The 25,982-nt window shown below is 43.8% G+C and overlaps 1 protein-coding gene across 8 annotated transcripts in view; it reads right to left on the bottom strand.

The window, feature by feature from the left end:
• Positions 1 to 25,982, bottom strand: part of SLC45A4 (solute carrier family 45 member 4) — a 93,325-nt gene that overhangs the window by 50,394 nt on the left and 16,949 nt on the right. For 2 of the 8 annotated variants that reach the window (XM_087740722.1, XM_087741240.1), the window contains exon 1: positions 18,003 to 18,139. The exons of 1 other annotated variant lie outside the window; for it this stretch is intronic. The gene's annotated coding sequence lies outside the window, so the exon portion shown is untranslated. Of the gene's footprint in view, positions 1 to 4,261; positions 5,015 to 11,722; positions 12,018 to 12,814; positions 13,177 to 16,548; positions 16,572 to 18,002; positions 18,160 to 25,982 lie in introns of those variants that run through there. 5 more of the 8 variants (XM_087741168.1, XM_087741112.1, XM_087740975.1 and 2 more) reach the window with 5 other exon arrangements.

Genomic DNA, 25,982 nt, shown 5'->3' with positions numbered 1-25,982 from the left:
GTATACCAGCGCAGCCATTTGCAAATTACTCTCCAGAATGAGCAATACTTTCTGTAATAGGTTGAGACTAGTATTTTGCATGAATATTCATCTATAAAAAACAGTCAAGCCAGGACCGATTACTTAGTCTCTATATGCAAAGTTAGATATTCCTTGCAGATGTTACTGTACCTACGATGAAGAGCGCAATACTTGATTTTCATGTACTGGCATTTGAACTAATTATATTCACTGCTCTGAAAATTTGCAGGCTGGTTTCTTCAGGCTGTAAATGCTTAAGAAACCCAAATACTGCCAGAATATGCATTAGACAATTACAGAAGCTATTCAATAGATCAAGACAAAAAAGAGCACAGCATAGATCTTCATAAGCTGACTTCCTCTAGCATATCATTAACGTCTGCTAAGTCTAATTCATTGGAATTATCTCCAATTACCAGTCCCTAAACGCATTACCATCATTCAATCTCAGAAAACTCTGTTAAAGTAAGCTTTTGAAAGCATCCACTGCATTTTGTTCACCCTCCAACAAAGATGGAGAACTTCGGTTTTGGCTGGATTTTACTAACTCTGAGGAAATAATTACTCCCTCAGAGGAAAACCAAAACAACACAGAAGAGGGTTTCTCACATTTCAGATTCTCCGAAGGGTTTATAAACAACTATATATAACTGGTTGTATCATCTTGCACTAAATATTCTCATTTTGCTGTCTTATGAGGAGCAGCTGAGGGAGCTGGGGTTGTTTAGCCTGGAGAAGAGGAGGCTGAGGGGACACCTTATTGCTCTCTACAACTCCCTGAAAGGAGGCTGTAGCGAGGTGGGGGTCGGTCTCTTCTCCCCAGTAACAAGCGATAGGATGAGAGGAAACGGCCTCAAGCTGCGCCAGGGGAAGTTTGGGTTGGATATTAGGAAAAACTTCTTCACTGAAAGGGTAGTCAGGCACTGGCACAGGCTGCCCAGAGAAGTGGATGAGTCCCCATCCTTGGAGATATTTAAAAGACGGGGAGATGTAGTGCACAGGGACACGGTTTAGTGGTGGGCTTGGCAGTGATAGGTTAACGGTTGGACTCGATGATCTTAAGGGTCTTTTCCAACCTTAACGATTCCATGATTCTATGACTCACAGACCAACTGGTACATCATCACTGTGACAGCTTGGCAATAAGCAACCATTTACAGCCTAACCTGCAGTTTGAGCCCACACTGACTCAGCATGATTGCTGGAAACCGTCTCTTGTCAGAGTAAAGGAGAAAGATCCCTTCCCTTCCGCCTCTTCCCCACCCCAACTTCACACAGCTTCCCTCCATCTGGGCCAGGTAAAATATTCTAACATCCCCTGATAAGGTGTTAAATGGAGCTGACTGCTATGGTATTGAGAGAAAGGAATAAAGGTGATAAATAAATAGAGATAGGTTTTTATTTCTTTCTTACTTCCTCGCTGGCATCCAAGGAGGCCTGCCTCCTCCTAATGCAACCCTGCTGCAGAGGGTGCGGTAAAACAGCAGCTTCTCAGCCCCATGACCTCAAGCTTGCGATGCATTAGGTGCTGCTAATAGAGGAAACAGCTATAGGTTACAGCCGCAGTTTTATGGTGCAGCACCTTTGGTAAACATCTTCAGTGCCTCCCTTTTGAAGCACAAGTGATTACAAACAAGCCTTGAGAAATCGTATGCCATAAAAAGTATATAGCTAGAGCACTTGAGCAGATCCATGCTCCAGTTTTTTCAGGCTGTCCCAAATACCAGCATGACAGACATGTTTATGGTCATTGTCGTGAAGTATAGCTATTTGGTTTAGTTTCTCAATTATTTAAATAAACATTTGAACTGACCTAGCAGTGCTGCATAGTCCATATATTTTAAGTAAGGTGTAAGATAAAGGACTACAAGTAAGAATCCCCTCTTAACACCAATAATTAATAAAATTAATAAATCTGAAGAATACCAGAGGAATGCTGTTCGGTCAATAACAGGGATAAATCAGTGCTTAGAAGGGCTGCATCACCACACCGATTTCAGACCATATCGACAGCATTTAGGAACACCATACAGTAAGAATCTCTAAAAACAGTACTTTAAGCAAAGTAGGTGAATCATACCATTTAAGAGTTACACCTTCTAGGAGAAAGAAATACAGGTAATGAACAGACAGCAGTTTGGCAAATATGGGGTATTTACAAACCATCCGTTTTAGAAAATTTTAGCGCAAGTAATATAATTTAGACAGCTGGTTTATAAGCAGCCCTGTAAAAAGCTGGTGGCCACATTTAAGAGCAGATTGATCAGGACATACTTTGATTTTGGACTATGAACAAATGCTATTTTAGTAATGTGTTTTGCCAAGCCGTAACCCTGTTAGAACTGGCAGGGCAAGTATTTACTGGCACACACACTAAAATAATAAGAGGCTACAAGTGCTTGGCAGTTGAACTTGATACATAAAGACCTGCTAGAAGGGAAATATTTAGAGGACACAGACCTCTTCCACTTGTGACTTCGTAGAACTACGAAACACTTGGCAAAGGCTTGTCAGAATTTGGCATTTTTACCTAATTTGGGAATGACTGTCAGCCACTCTCCTCTTATGGGATGCGCAAGCTCCAGCATCCATACCACTTTAATGGCATACATCTGGACCACTACGGGATGGGACTTGCAGCAGTTCTGTAACAAAGCTGAAGTGCTTCTATAGTCTGCTGTCCTATCAGTGCAATCACTACAGCAGTTCTTACAGCTGACAGTCACCTTTGCAAGTGAAAATTAAAGTAAGCACATCTCACAGTCTAGGTTTAGTCCCGTCACAGATAATTTGACCATGCTCTGTCAGTCCATCAAATTTTTCCTGTACGCTTGCTGCAAAATATACAGTTGCCTTCTCCTTCCAGGGAAGTTTTACATATGACCCGAGGAATCCTTTAGGGACAAAACTGCGCTGTGAGATGGGGGCAGATCTCGTCCATGCATCTGTAAGCATTATCAGATCATCTACAGCATAGATCCTGTGCCCCTTTAAATCCCCACAGAGACATTTGCCAGGGCAGAGTGGTTAAGAGGAATCGGCGTAATGGTTTTGCCAACTGCGCTGTAACTATTTGTTACAAGCCAGACGGGGCTACCGCAAGCAGGCGGTGCAGGCAGTAGAGATGCTAACCTACATTTAACTATCTTGAATATGGTTGGCCTTATGAACCATTATTCCCCCCCCCCAAAAAAAAAAAAACAAACCAAACCCAGCAAATGCTGTTTGAAAAGCATTTAGTCTCTCACAAGCATTTTCTGTTGGAGGTTACTATCAGATATGCAGCCTTATATTACCTAAACCAACCTCAGTGAATCAATCTTACACACGCTAAAGCAGCTTTTCTTGAATGTCCATAAGGACAAAATACTGTTGCAATAGTTTCTACTGGACTAGGTGGGCTTTTTCTAGTAGGGGAGTTTCTTTGCATAAAAAAAGGTATTTAACATCAACAAATCATAGCCAAGATTAATTTAGTTGTAAGATTCAAAGTGATAGCACTTGAGTCATTTCTAGAAGCAGGGTTGCTGGCATAAAGAGCATGGTAGTGAGAAGTTCAGCCTATACAAACATGATTGATTGTTTAGAAAACAAAGCTAATCTAGTGGTTGTTTCTTTATGCACAGCTAATTGCATACCAGCTAGAGTACCTTTCGAGATCATTCTCAGAGGCAGAATGAATTTGTGGTCAGATAGTATCGTATGTATTTCTGCAGGTAGGTAGAGCTGCTGTAATACTTGCAGGCACTGAAAGCAGCATCTGAGAAGAGCAGGACAATGAGGGAAATGCCAAAATTTCAGTACACAATAGCACAATACTTCAGTGCAACAGGGGAGTTGGCAGGTTATCCTACTAGACATCTAATATCCTCAGAAAGGCATCAGATCGTCTGCTCTGAAGTGCATTCACTAGAGTCAGAGAACAAGCAATAATTTTTCTCATTCTATTACCCTGGATAGATCCTGAAGTCTCAAGCCAAGTGGGAAATTCAGCCAGGAGATAGGAAAAGAAGTAGCAACCTGAACACCTGACAAAATAGGTTTGGTTTTGTGCCTTTATTGTTTAAAGAGACATTAAACTACACATGCAGTTAGCGTAAGCCATCTTCAGAGGAAGGAAAACAAAATGGACTCCATAGTCTATGTGAGTATATTTTCAATGTAAATAACAGCTACAACTTAAATTCAGGACCCCAGAACTGACTTTGAATATCGCCTTTACATTTTTTAAAACACATACCAACTACATCTTGGAGAGTAGCAAGTGAAATTTGCTGAGTGTTGGTTTGAAGGATAAACAGGAACAGCACTGTCTTGCTGAGAGAAGTCTTTAAGATTAGTCTAACATGCACCTAACATTAAGGGACCTCCTGTCTCAGGGGCTGTATGGCTATTCACAGAATGTATCGGAGCAAGAACTGACCAAATTGAGAGCTGATCAATGAACGCTGTCTTTAATGCACCGAAGCTATCTGCTTACGCATCTCAGCAGTTTGACAGGAGCCTTCCCTAAACTAGTAGACCATTCCTGAGTAATGTAGCATGTAGCAATAGCATGGGCTTCATGAAGATGGTTAAATAGCTCTCCATTCATCTTCCGTCATCCACACACCTTTATTATGCTTCTTAAAGCTTGTGGCTACACCACTGACTTTTCCTCATCTTGCTCCACTCACATTCAGTCTGGCTTCACCTCCGCTACTCTGCTTGTATGGCAGAAGAGATACCGGTACAAGATTTTTATCCTCTACTCTTTGCTCTGGTTTAATCTTCTTTGTGGTTCAGCAGAAGCTGTTGAGAACAGGCATACCACAAGCTAGGGCATTCAGCTCTTCACTTTAAGCTTTCATTGCTTTTTGTTCTCTGATCCTAAAAGTGTAATAGATGCAGAGCCTTCTCACCGCTCCTCTGGAAAGCTGAGCCTGACCTTACAGTATTCCAGATGTCACATTTTCAGCTCCCTGATCTGTCACTCCTGATCAACTCTTGATGGCTTCTATTTGCTATAATATACTAATTTCTCCATTTTCAAAACTGACTTGATGTTCATCTTGCAGGAGATAACAACTGCCCACAGCAGCAACTCAAGCAAGGAGCATCACGAATCATATAAAGATATAAAGGCCAGATAAAGTATGATGTGAGCACCCATACACCTGGTTGAAGCCGCTAGGTGGTTTTGACTAGATAAATTTCAGAAAGGGATACTTTATTTCTGTGGTGCAGAGGAAATCACAGGCTTACATCTGTGGGGGAAAATAAGAGGAGAGTCGTAATTCCTACAACAAAGGGATGAGTTGAAGTTGCAAAACCAAAGTCAAGTACTTGAATGAATACTGCATAATATTACCTAATCTCATCTTTTCAAAAGAGTTTTAGGTCTTCCGACTATTTCTTTAAAGAACTGCTCTACTTTTAACTGAATACTTTCTCTTATCAGTTTATTCTGGTAAAAGATAGTGGCTTGGCTTCCAACCCAGTTCCCATGAAGATAGTTAACACTTGCAGGATTCCTTTCTGTAACATCAGAACTAGCTAAATCCATTTATCACACATGCAGTTGATAACACATTTGCCCCTGAATTATCCCTTATTTTGCTGCTTTGGGCTGGTTCCTGCACTGTTTGCAAGGTGTTTATAGGCAACAGTTTATTGGAATTAATAGCCTTGTCAGGCAGGTTAAGGAACAACTTTACCATGTACTTGGCTAAGTCCTTGAAGAGCAGACAAAAAGTTGTTACCTTGATATAGTGATGTACATATTAGCCCGAAGTATTTGAAGTGTTCCATCTGCTTAAAGTATATGGCTGTTAAGAGCAGGCAAACATCAAGTGAATGAGGCTTTCAGCAACTGGCAGAGTTATCCAGGTCAGACTGTGGTGACGTTAACTTTGCCTACAACTTCTAAAAAGCCTGTTGCAAGCACTTTGGCAATTTGGAGGGCTTGTTATATATAGGCCTTCTCTGGTTTGAGTTGGAGACTTTTAGAATCAATTCTAGACAACTGAAGTTGCCTGAATTTGGTCACTCAAGAAGTCTTCCAGGAAAACTCTACTCTGAGACACATGAAGGTTTTAATTAAGAGTTATGTAGGATTTCACAGGTCTTACTGATAAGCAGTAGTAGGTGCCATGCATCCCTATATTAAGGCTCTGGCAACCTTAGATGAAGCCACCGCAGGAGTGGGTAGGACACTCAGATGGACTTGGAGAACATTACAACAGCTTCCACAACTTCTGCTATGAAGACCAGCTGACTCCAAAATAGTATTTTTAAGTACAGTTTCAGGAGCTTTCTAGTGTTGGTCCAGAAGCATCATCAGCTCATGCACTGAGAGCAGGCTTACTGAACAGAAATCTGTAAGGACTGCAAAGGACAGTCTGAAATAAAAACAAAACCCAGCAAATATTTATTCAAACACTGCTCCTGCTAGCAGGTTAACCAGAGAAAGGATTATACATTTTTCAGGAAGACCTGTGGATTATAGCAGAAAAGCAGAACCCAAGTCAGTATCCTGTTGAAAGCAGATATTCTTACTTTTGTCCCAGTGTTATACTAGAGGTGAGGATCACCTCAGATGACTAATGATTCCTCATCAAGCACAACAACATTCAGCCTGAACACCTCAGCAAGCAAAGCATGCAGTACATAAACAGATTGAGCCAACTAGAAAAAGCTGTGGAAGGAAATTAGAGAAAGGACAAGAGCCAGAAGACATGACTACAAGTCTGAAGGGCAGGAGCTTATTCTACTTAGACTTGACAGTAGGTTTCAAATGTAAAAGCTGTTGAAAGGACATGATCTCTCCATCGGAGAAGTAATGATCGGCCCAAGTTGTAACCAGGATTATAATATATTCTCTACATGCTATCAGTAACAGAAGTGTTGTCATCCAATCATGACAAAGAAAAAGCAAGGTTCACGCCGTCCTTGCCACACTCATTGATAACGTTCTCATGGCTCTGCAAGCTGAGGTTGCTCCTTACAATTCTTGCATCTTCAGTTGTGAAGAGACACACACTTGCCCAGCTACCAGGTTCCACAAAGGCACAGACACACACGTGCTGCATGTGTAGTCGTGTGCCTTCAGCCATAACACAGGAAGCCGAGGAAGAAAACGATTCTTGTAGCTTGTGAACAAGAAAGTACTATTTACTATTTGACTAACAAAGATCTTAAAGTTGATGCAAGTTACTGGTCAGCACATGGCGGTATTTGACATTTTAGTCACTCGTGAGAGTGAGGAAGCCCTTAGGGTGAAAAATTTCATGGTTGTTGAAGCTTATTTTAATGAAAAGTGTGGCTCGCCCTTCTGGGCTGTATTTTATTTTGGCAGCTTTACCAAGAACACTGTGCTTAGTCATTTTACTTTACCAATTCCAATATGAGCTTATGCAATAAACTAATGTGTTTACTGTTTGAACAATCACCTGCCAGATTTTTAGGAGGAATAAGATTTGATTAAAGCAATGAGCAGTTAAGCATAACATACTTAAATGTCTCAGGTTAAGAGCCTAAATAGATTTGAAATATCTTAATGTTGCTTTGTGGAGCAGTTGAGGTTTAGTAGACAAAACACATCCTTGTTATGTCATTTAAGTGACATGCATTTCTTATCCTGTAAGAGCTTTAAGTTTTTGTTCATCCAGTAGCAATTTTCTAAGTTCAACATATTTCCTCTATAAAAATATTTCTGCAAAATAAATGGGCAGACTTTTGACCCATGAACTTCTCTGGAGAAGTACAGATCACCATATAGTAAAACGGACATAGTTCAAAAGGTCACTTCCATTATTTTAAACCTTTATTTTTAAGCCAAAAGATACCTACATTTCTAAGTTGCAATTCCACATTAAAACAGACATGATGTGACACATTACTATCCTTAGCTTGCATTCTGGTTTTCAATCAGGTTGCAGCGATTTTAAGTTAACTTAATTGTGGTAGACAGTTAGGGGACAACAAATTATTGATTTACTAGGAAAAAATAAATCCTGCAGGAAAAGAGTTCATGTGGTGTCTGTAAAGTTCTTCCTACTTATACATGCTGCAGTTTGCATTGACTGCAGATAACCCACAACAGTTTTGTCTAGGAAAACTTTCTCAGCTCACCTTCCTTTGAGGACTTAGTATGCCCTTGCTCAGCACTCATCACACATGAAGTCTGGAGAAACCGGATGAATATAAAACATGCAACTATATCCTGTATTTTCCCCAATGAAAGAATACTCGTCCTGTAACAGTAAGCTTCAACCAGGCTTAAACCTTCACTGACGTGGAGTGCAAAACTCTGCAAATGAAGTGTTACCAGCCTTCAAAACATGGAACTGAAATTAGCAGAGATACAAGTTTCCCATGTTCAGTATAAAATGTTAATTCCTACTGAAGAAAATAGTGCAATCAAAACAGACTCCAGTTTACTTTAGGACACACATGGGGTAACAGACCCAGGAATCTGGGTAGGCTCTTGAGTGGCCTGATCCCAAATTTCTTCACTGGACAGAAAACAAACTGAACACATGTATGTGCCTTCTCACATGCTTTCTATTAAAGACTTCCTACCATGAGGAGCAGCTCTGACTACCATTTGCTGTGGTTAAGCTGATTTGAGAAGTTGGCAGTGATACACTAAAGCCATACTCCGAATCCCACGAGATTGCGAACTTGTCTGTCACTTTGGATGCATCCTCCCCCCATATGCTGGGAGTGAAACTGTGCACCTAACTGATGAGAAAAGCTACCCAGACTTTCAGGCTTTCCCTGTACAATCTGCAGTTTAAGTCTGTGCCTAAGAGTTCACTTCGAAGTCTGTAGAATGCAGATCTAACATTGAACTACAAGCCCAGATATAAACACTTTGAAATGTATTCAATCGGTCACATAAGCCTTCTTTCTATATTTTCATTCTTTCCGGCAAGGCTGCAAGAGCAACGGCAATATTACAAGCCTAAATCCTTTCGGATGCAAAAAGACACACTTGTGTAGCTTTAGTCTTAGCTGCTCACAAACAACTTAGAGCTACAGTTTGTCCTACAAGGCTAACAAATTAATGAAGGAAAGTTCTGGGCTCTTGCTTGCCTTATCAGATACAGTGGAGCTGAGAAGTTTCCAGCCTTGGCTTCCTGGTTTGCTTTCAGTCTAGTCCAATATTTTGAAAATTTCTTCAGTGAAAGCCAAGAATTAGCCCGTATTCTTATTGTTATTTGAAGAGATATCACTATTACCCAGACAATCAAAGAGGAAGTTATTTAATCCCTACATCAACAGTGAGCAAGAAAATGAAGCATTATAATAGCACTAGCATGATCACACCAGGTAAGAATTAGAAAGTACGCTGGACAGTCATTGAAGCAAAAATAAGGGACCCATTTTTATTTAATATTTGTCACTGGCAGGCTTCCGCTCATTTTCCAAGTTACAGGTAGATGCAATATTAATGAACTGAATGCTGCTACTGGGGATAAAGCATTGCTTTCATTTGCACAGTACTTCCACCCTGACCACACCAATTTAGATGCAAGATGGACAGTACATTGCATAGCGGAGACGTTACAAACACAGAACTGAAGTATTTAAACACATTAACATTAGACTCCACCCTTATTAGGCAATACACCTTTGGTATTAAAGCTTCAGGAACTACTACCAACACCTCTCTAGGTCACACTATTTTTTCAACCACAAAGCAATTTTACTGCAAATGCTTGAAGCACAGAACTGCAGCAGCTTTCTTATTCCATTTCCTAGAGGCAGGATCTCCAAATCATTTGGTCTGCAGCAATTTCTGCATGTAATGTGAAGTCTTATTCCCTACTCAAAGAATTTGTCTTTTGTAAGCTGTGGTGTATATTCCACCTTAATACAGTAATTGCTATTAGGAACTGAAAGCTTTGTCTAGTGGGAATGTTTGACCATGGGCCACTTTACCAGCCTGTGGCTTTGTCAGTGGAAAAAGCCCTTAAAACTTGAAAGATTGGTGAATGCCATCAGGGACACATCAATTACTAAATTCCCAGTAGGCAGAATGAGGTTGTGATCCACAATCAAGGCAACTTGTTGCCAAGTTCCTTGAAGGATCCTGCAAGGGAGATATTTAGAAATACCTACACAGACTCCTTACAACGCCACCCAGACAGTGAGTCTGTTGACCAAAAGCTTCTGAAAGAGGCTGAAGTCAAGGGAACAGCGTAGCTATTATTGTAGCAATGATAAATTCAGGCATTCATTACAACCGGTTATTCAGTAACCGGCCTTAACACAGAACTGGAACTGATCTCTTGGAAAGAGGGTTCATTTAGGAGCATAGTTAATGAGGAAGGAAAAGCTGCTAAGTGCAGCTCAGGGAAATACTGCGCAGTGTTGGGCTGCTGGAGTGAGCTGGAAGTTTGTAGTCTGATGAACGTGTATGTTTAGTAGTTTGCAGTTATTTGGCACTGAGGTTTTTTTGTGTAAGTGTAGCTTTCCACAAAATGACTTGTGCAGAGGTAGCAAGACGCAAAGACATTTGTTCAAGGAGTACAGAGTCAAGTTTATACTGAACATCCCTGAGACACATTAGGTTTTACATAAACAAAGTGGCATTAATTAGATCTAGCCATGAACAGGCTAAGGATACCCTGAGGCAGAGTAGTAAGGCTCTATCTTAAGTCACCACACCAAAGACTCTTACTTGCCCACAAGTATATTCTACTGTTCCTAACTAGTAAAAGAATTACTAACAATTTAATATCAAGCCCACTAGATGAATAGGCATCTGTCGAAGATGCTAGCACAAGATTCACTGGATAGAAACCCAAGCCCTCTTATACACAGCTTAACTGGGGACTACTACACAGCTGAAAGACCATGGCAGATATATTTTATCTAGCACTCCAGTCCAGCTCATATGCATACAAAGATTAGAGATCCCACTAGTACTATAGGGTCAAAAAGATTATTTTGAAATGGCATCCTGAATTGTCACACAAACTATCCCAGAGTGACCATCTGGAAGAGGACACATGTTATCTGGTTCAATGCCATTTCTCCAGTGGCCTGACATCTATTACTGTGCAGCTGCATATTGAGAGTTTTGAACATACCTGGAAGACAACAAATTGGAAAGGTGACTTGAAAGCAAAGCAGTAGAAAAAGCTCCAACTGTAGGAGCATGAAGGGTACAGGTAACTGTCAAGTCACTCCCTTTTCAGCCCGCTGAAGGAGCTAAGTGTTTTTCACTTTTAGGCTGTGACAACCAATGTGAACGGCAGCCAGAGCCACACAAACGCTGTGATGTTGGAAACAATCAGACTAACTCCTGCACTGAGAAGCGTAAGCCTTTTCCCTCTCTACACTGAAGTTAGAAGCAGAAAAAGAGCCAAGAAAAAGAACAAGAACAAACCTACATCACAAGCAGATTTCCCCAGATACATTTCAGACAGCAAACAGGACATGTGCACTAGATGTGTTAGCGTTAAAGCAAGCTGTGCATTTGTTTTGGGTTATTTTTTGAACTCTTGGGAGTTAGCTGGCCAGCCACACTACTCTAAGGAGCAATAGTTCAGACTGCCAAATCACTCCTCTGGGAATACCCAGAGCCAGACTGCACAGGCCAGCGTACTTGCTCAAATATTCCCCTTGTAAAAGGGGAGGAGTATGTTTACCCTGCATGTGTGTCTTCTCCCTCCCCCCCAAAAAAACCCCACCCTGAAGCTCTTGTTACCTGGAAGCAGAGATCCAGCATTGACACTACTTTAACAGTTGATTCCCGTTCCTCCTATTTGTACTCCCACATGACTGATACGCAAGTTGTAGGTTAAACAGTGCTCAAATTAAGTGTATTCCGGAAGACTGCTTGCTGCATATAAGTGATGATAGGAAATTAAGTGGCATAGAAATCTGACTGTTCTGTAGTCATCGCTTGTTGGGTTAAGCCACTGGTTTCTGGATGTGGTCCAGGACGACTGATCATATATTCAAGGACAGAACGGAGAAGATAAGCATGACATGCAGTTGTGCTTTTGTAAAAGAGTGCTTTGGGTTCAGCCCCCAGTTAGATCATTTATTTATCTGGCACCAAAGGGTGATAATGGCTTGTTTTCAAGTCTCCAAAATAAATGAACTATACTGCATGCAGAAGTAGTCCAGGCCAGCCAGCAGAGGATAGAAAATATGCAGGGTCAGCATAACACTGGTTTCAATTTCAGCTACAAAAACATTAGAGGTCTCATTTAAAACAAGATGAGGAAACTAGGTTCTCTCTCTGCTCTGCTAAGAGTGCCAGTCTTGCTCTCCCCAGAACATTGATAAAATCCACCTCAGAGATAGTTTAGCAAAACAATTCAAGGGTAATGCTTTCCTACTGCTGTTCACACATTGAGATTTTTAAAAGCATCTTCAGTCTATTCCTTAGGGCCAAGTTTTGTTTACCTCCTACCCTTTTATGTCTTGCTAAACGAGTAGCAGCTATTGACTGACAATTTCAGTCTTGCAAGGAAAGTAGGTTTCAGCCCACTCCCAGAGCACCTCAGGCCCGCAGATTAGTCTTCATATAACGCTGCAAAAGAGACTGCTAGTCAAGCCTAAAGTGTCAAGCCAGCAGGTGTCTTAAAGCTAAAGAGACTAGTTTAATACCCTCCATAGGTGGGAGTCCCAGTAAGCAAATCCTCCACAGCTCTGAGTTTTATTAGTTGCCCATGTTGCAGAGACCAACTTCCCATCACCTATATATTGAGATTCATGTTTGAGCAGACTATGTGCCAGTAAGAGCCAAACCAAGGTCAGAAGCAGCTCCTAAGCCAAACCAAATCCTTACCCAGTGTAAGCTTTGCATCCTGATGCTTGCCACAGTCACTTGCCAAGAGCAAGTTTGATGAGAAAACCTGGCTGCTTCTCCAGAGTCGTTATAATGCAGTATGCCAGCTGCAGTCTAAATGACTTTACAGCACTTGTTGGAAATACCAGCACTAAGGGGCTTTAGTTAAGCTACTGTGTGCCAGTTTCCCTAAGATGGCAGTTCACAGCACACAAACCGCTCAGTGACTCAGCCGCTGCAGTGTTGTGAATCCATTGCTGAGATGCCTAAAGTTCAGCTTTTAACTTGAGGCAAATTCAGTCTCCAGCAACTCTATCGGAGGTCTAGATTTAATAGCATGAACTCAGCTCTTTTTCATGCAGAGTATCTTATTCCACTCAGAGGAGTGAACTGTGATACAGAAATATCACAGAATAACCAGTTTATTCAAGATAGCAATAACTGTTCAGTGCTAAGATTCAACAGACCCTCACAGTCCCAGCTGGAGGACGTAATATCCTTTACCAGTGGAAGTTTTGGGTGGTTACTCTGAGTAGGGCTGTGGCCCAAATGCAAGATGTGTGGGTAACTGATAAGCTGCTGACTAAAACAGTCATCTGACCAGCAGCAGCTTACCAAAAGCACGTAAAGTCTTTAGTTTACAGCACAGAGCTCCACAGCTTAACAGTGTCTGCTTCCAGGCTTGGTTTCTGGGCTGTCCAGGATCCCCCATCTGGAAGGTGACTCTTGAACTGAAAGATCAGCTGTCAAGCTACACACATGGTGCCACTCATCCTGACAGCAGGCATTCTGCTTCAGCTTTCTGGCAACTGGATTTGCCAGAATCATTTTTATTTTCTGCTTCTGTATGGCAACTTAAGTACACAGCTCTGCTAGAAAGTTTATGGTACTCATTAAAGCAGTTACTGGGCAGGAGTAATGCTCTGCTTAGGAAAAGTATTGTTTCAAACATTCATATCAGTTTAGCACTGGTATATTAAGCCAAGTGACAATCATTGCACTCTGCGTTCCCCAAGTTAACCACACTGTTGAATGGAAGCTGTTTAGTGAGGCTGACAATGTGCTGCAAGTTGAAGGACCAAGAGCTCTAACAGTAGTTATCAAATCAATTAAGCCTTCTGTAATGGAAACAACTGCACACAAGGCTCTGCCATTGTCAGCGTAGTTTCAATGAATCTTATGCCTATAGCTGGAATAGGTTACAGCCTGGGATCTTGCAAGTATTACAGGTAAAGGTCATGGGAGCAACCCTTGCAAACTAAAATGCAGCACAAACAGTTCTTCGTGTTAGCAGTAACTGTGCAAGCTGCTAAAGCTTCCCCCTCCATCACATGATGCCTCATCGCTTCCACAGCCGCTCTCCTGGCAGATCAACTGGAAAGCCCCGTTTCGACTCAAGTAGCTTTGCCTCTGTTCAGCGTGGTTTTACACTAACCATCACATCGTAGTCAGCTTGAAGTGCAAGTGAGGCTTGTTTTTATCTCAAGCATGACACCACTGCAGGCGCATTGTTGCTCAACGCACACCGATTGATCATTTGATGCAAGTATTTTAGGGTGGATTCTACTGTTCTAGCAGAGGTATGGACTGCTAGTTAAGCTCAAAAAGAACTGCCAGCTGCAGCTTCTTGTGATGGGTGATGTGAAAGGATTTCACTGCTTTTGCCTAACACGCAAGTAGAGGTGCCCACATACTGCAGGCAAAACTGGCTCCCTTCTCTAGGAATTGAAGCTTGAAGTCATGGGGTGCTCAACTAAGAACAACAGCAGTACATCACAGGCAGAGTTTACAAATTAAGCTAGGCAAGATCAAACGCTACTGTGTAAAGGAACTGTTTATTGCTTAAATCAGCATCTGCTGAAAGTACAGAAGCATTACATGCAACTGTATTCACAACTGCAGGCATTATCTAGCAGCTAGTAGGTCATTTCAGCCACCAGCTTCCCACCTAGGCATTGATAAGATGCCTCTCAAAGCTTAAGCATCTTTTCCAAGCTACTCAGTTGGCAACACATTTTGACTTCAAGAAGGTTTTTCGCACATTAGACACAGTTTCACTGGTGAAACACTCTGCAGGTACCATCCAATGTTAGTACTCTCGTAGCTTTTAGGAATGATCCATCTAAACCAAGTTTATACAGGGATAGAGGCAGGGTCCACACATTCCAGCCTTAGCACACAAGCAGAGCAATATTAAATTACCAAGACCTCACTTTCTAGCTGTCAGTGAATCCAGGGGTGGAGTGAGTTTAAAGGTAATTAACCTCTGAGGTCACAGCCTTGTGAGATGGGTCCAAATTCAGCCTGCTTTCTCTAAGCTCCTCAGAGCCTGTATTTCCACATGGCAGAATAAAGACAGTTGCTTCAGAAAGCTCCTCAAATAGGCTACACATTCGCTTCAGTTTGAAAAATTTAAGTCACACGTACTTAGACATACAAGCATGTGTATTATTTCACTCAGAGTTACACCATGCTTTGTTGGAAGCCATGTAACTATTACACTTGTGTTGCCCCACTGAAAAGGCACATGAACAAAGCCGCACTACATGAATTTTGTTGTAACATGACAGAGAAGGAGCAGCAAGCTCACCAGCTACATTAGTCTTCCAACCACCTTCTCACCACTAACAAAGGACACCTCCACAAGACATCCTCCCTTGTCAGCTTAAGGCAGTGCAACACAAATGTATTTAAACCAAAGTGAATTGCTAAGACATTTCAGCTTTGAGGGAGAGGACTGCTTCTGATTGCAAGCAGTCCCCATGGGATCCAAACAAGATCATGTCAGCAGATACTGCTCATTTCTTTCTCAATGACAAACTCCCAGAGAGCAACAGGTTCCCACAGGAGTTAACGCACATTACGCAAGAGGGTTATCTATAGCACCATACGTTTTCGATTTTACTAAAGTGCCTCAGTCATACATAATTGAGTGCAAGAACTGCACAGAGAGGCATGAGCCAACCCATGCAAACTGGCCGCTGATATTACAAATAGCTAACTAAAATAGAAGTTGTTCCACTGATCCCATCCATTACATCATGGAAATTGTTATTTTGTCATGAAAACTCCCTTAAATACCCAATTTAATCTCATTAATACAGGAATGAAGCTCTCGCTTCCAAGACAGCAGCTGCCACTACCTTTGACAGACACAGGAACTCAGAGGTCTCTGGATGCCTCGGAGACCAGTGGATGCAGTTTTCAGAGCTTAAGGTAGTGTCAGCTTTTCAAACTTACAGTAAAAAGTAATTCTGGAAGCATTTATAGCCAGAGTATCAACTAAATACCTTAATCTCTTATCTGAAGCTCTTTTCCTTATTTAGGAAGGGAATAATTAGGCCTGTTGAACATTTCATCAAGCCGGTATAATCATTAAACAAACCAAGCGAGGAAGACCTTATCAGTTGCAATACTGGTGTGGAGGAAGAAGCCGTCCAAGCTATGTCAGTGCAGTCACATCAGCAACCACTTCTGCTAGGTGTTTACAAAAAAGCCTGACTTCTAGAGGGAAACAAAGTATTCACTAGTTCGCTCTTTCTTGGAGCTCAAGTGCCTTGCTCAAGCCATATTTCACTAAATATTTTAGTAGCACTGTCTGATCAAGGCAGTGGAACATGACGCAGATCAGGCTGGAGCAGTTTTTAACAGAGCAGTAAGGATACATGCTGTAACAGTGCAATTTCTTCTCACGAATCCTCATAATGTTGCTGTTGTCTGTGCTCTGCACTTACAGTGCTGCCTATCCCTGTAGGTCCGCTTCTTGTAATATCTCTCCTTTCCTGCAGGAGAAATCACCTCCTTTGTCCAACATTCAACATCCTGCAATATCTTTCCTATCCTTTCCCATTTGTAATTCACTGCATTAGCCAAGCTCTAGCAACACTGATTCGCTCACTGCACCCAGTGCCAAGTCAGAGCCTTGGTTAGCTCTTTTCCTCCCCTCCTTTTTTCCTCTATACACAGAGAATACCGGAGGCCAATTACTACAACAGAAAACTGCCCCACAGAGAGAGTATTTTTCAAGGTCAAACACAGTTCCTGCACCTCCTAAAGGTGCTAAATTAGGGCATCTTAAGAGTTCAAAATCACTGACAACACAATCTTAAGGAAAACTGCAGCTTTCATGGGAGATTTAAGAGTTAAGTGCTAAGTAATTTCTTCCCCCAGTACTTCCTCCACCATCATATCAAACTAGGCGAGGTGAGACTCAACTGTTTTATGATAAAGCATTGAGATCAGGTTACAGATTAAGTGTGGAATTATTCAAATGGCAGACTAGCGAACTTTAATAGTCTGAAAAGCTACACTAATTTCCATCTTTGGTCCCTTTGTCAAGTCCTCTTCCAGCCAAAATAAATCCTCACCATCCAACATAATCCCAAAGGGGCACTTGGCCACCTCTTTCTCATCCCATCTTCACCTCATTAGGACTCACTATCCCAGACACACCAAATAAGCCTCTCCAACCCCACCTTACTCATCTTACCATTCATTCCTCATCCCTTCCCAACCTCTGTAGCCCCACATCTCCAATTTCCACCTCTGCAGCCCCATGCCTCCCCCACCTCGCTCACTCATCCCTTTCCCCGCTTTGCAGCCTCACATCTCCCTCACCATAAAGCTCCTCATCCCCTTCCCTTCTTCACAGCCCCACACACCCCTCACCCCAAAGCTCCTCAGCCCTTTCTCACCTCTCTAGCCCCATAAGTCCTTCACCCAAAAGCTTCTCAGCCCTTCCTTACCTTCAGTCCCACCCACATCTCTCTCCTGCAGCTCTCCAACCCTTCCTCACCTCCACCAGCCCCTCACCTCCCTCGCCCCAAGCCCTTCCTCACCTCCACCAGCCCCTCACCTCCCTCGCCCCAAACCCTGCCTCACCTCCACCAGCCCCTCACCTCCCTCGCCCCAAACCCTGCCTCACCTCCACCAGCCCCTCACCTCCCACACCTCCACCAGCCCCTCACCTCCACCAGCCCCTCACTCCAAAACCTTCCTTACCTTTACAGCCCCTCATCTCCCTCGCCCCAAACCCTTCCTCGCCTCCACCAGCCCTTCATCTCCCTCACCCCGAACCTCCCCAACCGCTCATTCCCTTCACACCCCGCCTCCCCACTCCAGGCACCCCTTACCGCCCAACCGCCCCCCGCCCCCCCCCCCGAAGCCCCTCGCCCACCGACCCCCTTACCTGCTCCCGGGTCTCCCCCTGCACCCGGGACCTGCTCCGTGCAGCGGGGAGGGGGGGAGGCGGCGGTGCCGGGAGGCGGCCGGCGGGGAGGGTTGGGGGGGGAGGGGGAAGGAGGGAAGGGACGAGGTCACTCACGGCGGCACAAGCGCGGCAGGCGACACCGGGCACCAGCGGCCGCTTTATACCGGGCTCCTCGGAAACCCTCTCCCGCTTCCGCTTCCGCCCCCTCCCCGCGCCGGGGGTCATGAATATGCAACGAGGGGGGGCGTGGCTGTGGCGAGGGCGGGGGGCGTTGCTAGGGTGACGGGCGGGCGAGCTACGGGGGCGACCGGGCATCCCCCCGGGGGGGGCCACCTGAGGGGAGGCGGGGGCGAGTCAGGTGGAGCGGCCGTTCCCGCCGCCGGGGCTGGGAAGGACGGGCCCGCCGGCACCCCTCCCCGGGCCGGAGGGGGTTTCGTGGCCGGAAAGGGTCCGAGCGGCGACCTGGGGGCGGTTGGAGGTTGCCACCCGTTCATCCCCCGCCGAGAGGGAGAGCGTTTTCCACAGAAACTCGGTGGCGACATGGCCCGGAGCCCCTCTCCGAAAAAAGTTGTGCCGAGTACAGCTCCAAACGTACCTTGGAAAGCGCTGGGGCGGACACCCTTCCCTACCTGAGATGCCGCGAACACGTCGGCCCCCAAATTGTCGAAATTTTCCTTCAGCATGAGGAAAAATGACACCTTTTCCTCAGGTTTGGCCCCGCAGCGAGGTGCCGGCCGGCCTCCGCGCCGTCCAGCCCAGCGCTTCACGGGGTGAGCCGTGCCAGGCAGCCATCGCCGGCCCTGGGCAAGGCTGCAGTTGGCGATCCTCCCGTCTGCCATATACCACACTCAATGTACAGCGTACAGCAAATTAAAGAAATTAAAACGCTTCGGTCCCGCCGCGTCGTAAGCACCCTCTGCAAACTTGCCATAAAAGACCACATTTTTTTAGCACAGGCGCGTGTTTTTTTTATTCCCAATTACTTACGTCTCCTAGCCTTAATTCTGCTAACTGCGTTGGGCAGGGTAGCATAATATTTAATCTTTATTACTTACATAAACTGGGGATGCATAAAGTAGTGTGTGAGCGGCATGTAAAAATGCACATTACATTGCGTATGTGTAATTGTTTTCTGTTTCTTGACACACCGTTAACTATATATTCCAAAACAATTTTTTTTTTAATTGTGAACTTCTTTCTCTGCAGCTCATGAATAAATAAACCACGAAGCATACCAGACTTCAGAAAAAGGAAAACCACAGAAGGCAAAATGGAAGAACGGTACACATCTACGCACTATTAAAAAGCAATATGAATCTTGAGTCTAACAAAAATACTGTGATTGCAAGCCCTAAAGAAACAAAAAAACCGGCATTAACCCTTTATTCTAGAATGGTATTATCACCATGTATTTATTTTTAGGTTAATTCAGACCAGGGACAGAAAAGCGTGCATGACCACAGTCATCCACAACTCACTAAATTAACCATCCTCTGGTGAGGATTCCCAAAGTCTATTCAGAGAATGATGGGGTTTTTGACATTTAAATATTGTTTATAAATATTGTAATGACACTGCTAGGTTTTTGAAAAGAAATGTGGCAAAAAAATTATCTTCCTTAGCCAAACGGTAAAGATAAAGCTACCATACTGATGACAGCCGAGTGTAACACCTACTCGTGACAGTAAAACAACATCCATTGTATCACAACTGAATGTATGTAGTATAGCTTAATAAAACATTGACGTTCCACAGAAGAAATAAAATATACCTGTATTTATAGTAGTAGAAAAGTCTAATGACTCGTGGTAAGAGGAAAGACTACAGTGACTTTAAGTGGAAATTATATGAGACCCTAACCCAACTGAAAACACCAAGAAGGGATCTGAAGATGTGGGTGTAGATACAGCTTCTAAGATGTGCTTCTTGTTACCCATAGATCTGTGGCAGCCTGGGCTACCTGGTGATTTGACACCTGGCTTTAAAATAACTGAAAAAAATTACTTTTTTTTTTTTGCCCTTTTGTTGCCTGCTGTTGTGGCGAAGCGTGGTCCTTACCTCGCCCTGACATTTTAGACCTGTTCCAGCAATGTCCAGACGTGTCCAGACGTGTCCAGATATTTCTCCATTGTATTTCCTCATGTGATTTTCGCTTGAGAGTTGTTAGCTGTCAGCCCTTGGCTGAGCCTAGAGTCAGAAAGGGTAATTTTCCATAAAACAAACATTTTACTTGAAAAAATCTAATTTTTTATGAGAGTGAGGGGGTGAGGAAGAAAAATCCAAGGAAGCAGACCTGCCTTTTCCCTCTGAGGTTCTTACTCAACTCCAAATATTTAACCCATAATAAATAAACGCATCCTCAAGTCTTGGCAGGGGAGAAATGAGTGTCAGTCAAGAGGCTGATGTGCTGTCCAGACGTGCGCTACGTTTGGGGCTGATGTTTGTGGGACTGGGAGAAAAGCCCCTAAACTGTGGTTGAGAGAGAGGTTGGAGACGTGCTCTCCTCCCCGGCGTTTTGAGGGTCTACCTTTAGCGGGTCCCTGCTCAGCAGGGTGGTGGTTGTGAGTCCCGTTCCTCGGTGTGACCCTAGGCAATGTGTAGCGAGTTGAGGCGCTTCAGCGAGAGCTTTCCCTAAAGAAAGCATCCAGAAGTCACCTTAAAATCGCTCTACGACCTTTTTTATGCATGTTTCCATTTTGTGAGTCACGTAGTTGGAGAAACCCCCAAGGTACTGATCCCTCACTTTATCCCTGCTTCCACTGGTTTGTTTGGCATGCAGTACCCAAGGACTTTTTTAAAAAAAAAAAAATCTACAGGACCTCTAAACACTGGAGAGCAACACCCTGATCAAAAAGCCTTGCCCTCTGTCTTGGCATAGAAATTGGAGTGAGGGGTCTTCCCTCTTTAATGAGACACATTAATTAACCAGATGGCAGGACCATCAACAAGCTGCCCTGAGTTCCCTCTACTCCATTTTGCAGGTACTTGGCTTACAAAATTGTTATGAAAATTTACCATCCAGCCAAGCCAAACAAACAACGCCCCCAGTATTATTTTACATGCGTGTCAAAAGAAATAACTTGCCGCAGGCAAAGCGGGTGAAGGAATTTTACGAGCCTGCGTCTGATCCTCCCTCTCTCCTCCCTCAGACAGTTAAAGAAATGTTTGTATGATGAAAGGGGTAAGGGAGCAGAGGACAGCTGGTTAGGAATTAATGAAATGTTTGAGCATTATCATGCGATAATGGATTTAGCTGACTGTTTGCCAGTGTTCAGATCTAGTGTGAATTGCTCTATATGAAACGCTGGGATTCCTAGATTATGCAAACCTCGTGAGACTGCCTTTGCTCCTCAACCCTTGAAAGCTGTGGCTTTAAAAGAAGGTAATTCTTCATCTGGATGGACAAAAGCCCACGGGATTGTTGTGACTTGTTTTCAGACCTCATGCCGGTTGACACAGCCAACTCTTAGAGGTGTCTCCCAACGGGGAGTGGCCGTGGGGTTGGGAAGCCTGAGGCTAGACTTGAAGCAAATCTGAGCACCCAAAAGCCCAGGTGAGGTCTCCCAGCCAGGACACTTGTAAACAGGACATGAAAAATGAGTCTCAACTTTTACCCGTTCGGCCTGTAACTTATCCCCAGGGTATCTCTCACAAAGGGTGAGATATCTGATGGGAAACCAGTGCTCTGGGCTTGAAACTGCTGTTTATCCTTCTTCCCACCCTCCCCCAACATATGCTGTCATTAAATTGGAACTTTAATGGCTGGGTAAAATGGCCCTTGTCCCTTGATGATTTTTTTTTTTTTTTTTCCCCCTGAAAAGCATTTGGATGCTTCTGGTTTCTGCCTGTCGGATGAGGGCTGTAGGCTTGCAGCAAGCCAACCAAAGATATTTCGTCTGGACGCAGACAAGTCATGGACAGCAGGATACCGCGTGCGAGTTTGTGCTTGGGACCCAGACAGGCAGATTTGCTGGTTAATTTAGGTTGCCTGTGGTAGCCAAAATTGACTTTGAATTCTGAGAGCCAAATGGCTTCAGACAGGACCTGCAGGCACAGAGCGTGACCCATCCCTTTGCCCAGTCTCCTGCCCAGAGTTTACCAGTCTGGAGCCAGTTGGCTCATGTCACCCCACAGCAATGTCGTCAGTCCTAAGCAAAACAGGGCGGTGCAGGTGGAGGCTCTCTTTGCCTTTCTCCTGGGCTGAAACCTGGAGTAAAAGCAGTAGCTATACCTTCCCCCACCATCCCCATATGGAAAATAAACGGCTCATGGTGGAGATTCAGGCTGGTAGCAGTTACGTTGGCAAGATGCTAATACAGGCTGTAAGATGCGTTTGCTGCTGCTGCCACTTGTGAGGTCTCATCATGAGTTCATGCCTTGAAGAATGAGAGCTACCTATCATTATTTTCCTGGTTTGCACAGCTAAAAAGTGGTATTAATGGCTGCAGAATTATCCTGCCTCTTGAATTTATGTGGTCTATAATTATCTGCACAATAAAACTGCGAGAAATTAAGCTCCGGTGCAGTTTATAGTTGACAAGGGGTGGCTTGACAGGCCTTCAAGAGCAGTGGCTTTCAGTTCGCACTTAAGCCCTAAGAGCAGTTACAATGACAGCATTTGAGAACTGCAGAGCTTGTTCAGCTCAGTCACTTCTTCCCTTGCAATGGAGAGATCAGAACCTCTCTTTTTTTACTGCTATTTACTCTTTCCGTTTCTCTCCACTTGGGCAATGAGCTGCGATTAGTCAGTTTTCCTTCTGAGCTGCCTCATATGAAACCACGATTATGATGTTTGTGAGGTTTCCGTTGCTGCACAGGGATATTTGTGCTTTGGCCTCTCTATTTTTACTCAAAGCCAAACTGAAAAATGGATACATTTTCATCGTACTGGATTTGCAAAGAACCGAAACCCTGAACCAAAGCCTGAAGTACAGGAGGCTGTTTAATTCTGAAATGATTTTCAAGTGACTTCATTCACATTAGCCTTACCCTGGTGAAAGCTGGCCGGTATTATTGCCAGTTTATGCTGGTGAATACAGAAAAAAGACCAGTTAGTTTTCTGGCTGCACAGGCTCCTGCAGCCTGCTGAAAAGCCGACTTTACTGAAGTTTCACCTGAGAGATCTTGGTTCCTTAATGCTTTCTCATAACAACACCACGTTTCATGGATGAATTTATAGATGATAGCCAGTTGGGCTAGTCCAGTGCAGAATAAAATACTGTATTTTATCTGGTCACAAGACACATTCTTAGCCTATAGCTCTAGACACTACCACATGCCCTCTAGAGAGCTGAGCGTTTATCCCTATTCACAGTGCCTTCTTGTTTTGCAGCCTTTGAGCTACACCTGGATTTAAACTACGCAGGTGTTCTTGGGCACGTCTGTTTTGATCCCCAGGTGGGACCTGAAGCCTCTATAGCCTTCCTGGAGGACTCGCTTTACTCTTTGCTAAGGCCTGTTAGAACCACGTGTTGTAATTTATCTCATCTCTCCCCTTGCCTAATCGGTCACATACCTAATCGGTGTTTGCAATATTCTGGGTCCCAGCAGAGACAGGATTTCAAATTGTTTAGCCCTGTGTCATCAAAACTGCATCTGGAAAACCGGCAGCGTTCTCTGTATTTTTGGAAAATCCTGGGAAACGGCTCAAGAAGGAGCTACACCTAAGCTAGTGACTTCTGCAGCCATGACTCAGTGTTAGCAGAGGTCCACGAGCAGTCGCCAAAATAGGCACTGTTGTGCTGACTGTATTCAGGGGTTTTGTACATTCCCCTGAAAACATGAGTAACACTCACCTGGGTGATGGAAAAGCGAGTTGGATTCGCACTGGTTGGCAATGGGACGGAAAATTAGTATGTAAAGAACCTAGCGATTAAGATAATAAAAACAATGTTAAGAGTCTTAGGTGAAGCCAAGTTTTATAGCCCTCGAGCTTTTAATTGTGAAACTGTTGGCTCCCATTTTGTTTCTGAAATAGAAATCTATTTAAATGACTTAAGCAACCCAAGTCTCAAGAATAACCCTGAGCAGACTGTTATTGTAGTTGTGACTGAAAAACTGAAATGAATTGGCTGAATAGTTTTTATTCTAATTGCTTGAATTTCCAAACACAACCAAACAACTGCAGACCCCGAAGTGTTGCATGTGAAAGTAATTTTAAACTTTGAGGAAAAAAATAAAATGCATTTCCAAAGTCCAAAGTTGATTGGAGTGGAAATTAAAATCCCCAGCAAAATACTGAGATTTTTTTAGGGTTCTTTTAATCGCTTCCCCCCCTAAAAGCTGGATGAAAACTGACAAATTCACAGTTTTTGGAATTAACTCAAAACAGTTGCATTCCACAATTTTTCCCTTTTCTGAATATCACCCCAGTCATCAATTTTCATGCACTGATTTGGGGAAGTCCCTCTACCTGAAGCACAGTGTGGATGCTGCACACTGTTGTTCTTGGGGTCTAGTTTCACTTTACAGCCAAAATGATTTAAAAGCTAGTTTCTCCCCAAAGGAGAAGCTTTTCCTTTCCTTTTCAACCGCTGATTGTATATGCCTAGGATGAGTCAGTTCATCTAGCTCATTTGGTGGGAAACCCTACATAAAGGTATTTAAAAGCCATGTAGATGTGGTGCTTAGGGACGTGGTTTAGTGGTGGACTTGGCAGTGCTGGGTTAACGGTTGGATCTGATGATCTTAAAGGTCTTTTCCAACCTAAACAGTTCTATGATTCTATAAAAAAGGAATAGTTTTCTGCCGGATAAACCATGCACATTGACTCATGCGACAGTCCTGAACCTTGTTTCAGCTTGCAGATGCTGGCAGATAATGGTCAGGCCCTTTCAGATAGTATTGTCTCTCCCAGGGTATCATAGAATCACAGAATGGTTTGGGTTGGAAGGGACCTTCAAAGGTCATCTAGTCCGACCCGCTGCGATGAGCAGGGACATCTTCAACTAGATCAGGTTGCTCAGAGCCCCGTCCAACCTGACCTTGAATGTTTCCAGGGATGGGGCATCTACCACCTCTGGGCAACCTGTGCCAGTGTTTCATGACCCTCATTGTAAAAAATTGCTTCCTGATATCTAGTCTAACTCTACCCTCTTTTAGTTTAAAACCATTACCCCCCCATCCTATCACTACAGGAGCTTAGTCCCTCTCCAGCTTTCTTGTAGGCCCCCTTCAGGTACTGGAAGGCTGCAAGAAGGTCTCCCCGCAGCCTTCTCTTCTCCAGGCTGCACAACCCCAACTCTCTCAGCCTTTCCTCACAGCAGAGGTGTTCCAGCCCTCTGACCATTTCTGTGGCCTCCTCTGGACCCGCTCCAACAGGTCCACATCTTTCTTGTGCTGAGGGCTCCAGAGCTGGACGCCGTACTCAAGGGTAAGTCACCTTCCAGTTCTCACTTCTGACCCCTATAAAAACAGCTGCACTTTCCAGTTCCTTCTCAAGCAATTTCATCGTCTTCCTCAAACACTTCCCAGATCTTCCCAAGGCTACGACACAACCTGCTGGAGGTTTGTAGGGCTGTGTGTGAACACTGTGCCAACAGCAAAGAAACCAGGAGGGTGATAGAGACGTCCTTTCCTGCTGCTCTTCTTACTTGGCCAATCCTATCAGTTCAGCAGCTTCTTTTCTTATTTTTAAAGGGAGCCTGGTGACTAAGCTCCTAACTTAATTACCTCAAAGACCCAGGGCTGCTTTGGTAGGACCAAAAGTTTTGTATTACTGTTTTTTTTTCTCCTATTATTAGTGAATAAAATGCAGCAGGCAATATTTTCTGAATATGTCAGAATAGAAATAAAGGTCCTTTCTCCTTGAATAGGTCTCGGCCCATTCTTCTGGACTGGCGAGGCATTTATGCGGGGTGCAGACGGATGCTCTCCATAAGGACGTCTTAGCACTCACCTGGGCCAGAGCACAGAAAGACGACAGAAGCTCAGAAGGTGACTATTTGAATGGAGATTATT

This window comes from Nipponia nippon, unplaced genomic scaffold (assembly GCF_047370975.1).
Source record: "Nipponia nippon isolate SJK-2023a ecotype South Korea unplaced genomic scaffold, ASM4737097v1 scaffold_1, whole genome shotgun sequence".
Classification (NCBI taxonomy): Eukaryota; Metazoa; Chordata; class Aves; order Pelecaniformes; family Threskiornithidae; genus Nipponia; species Nipponia nippon.
The sequence above is the reverse complement of the archived record's forward strand: the minus strand, read 5'-3'. Positions and strand labels throughout refer to the sequence as shown.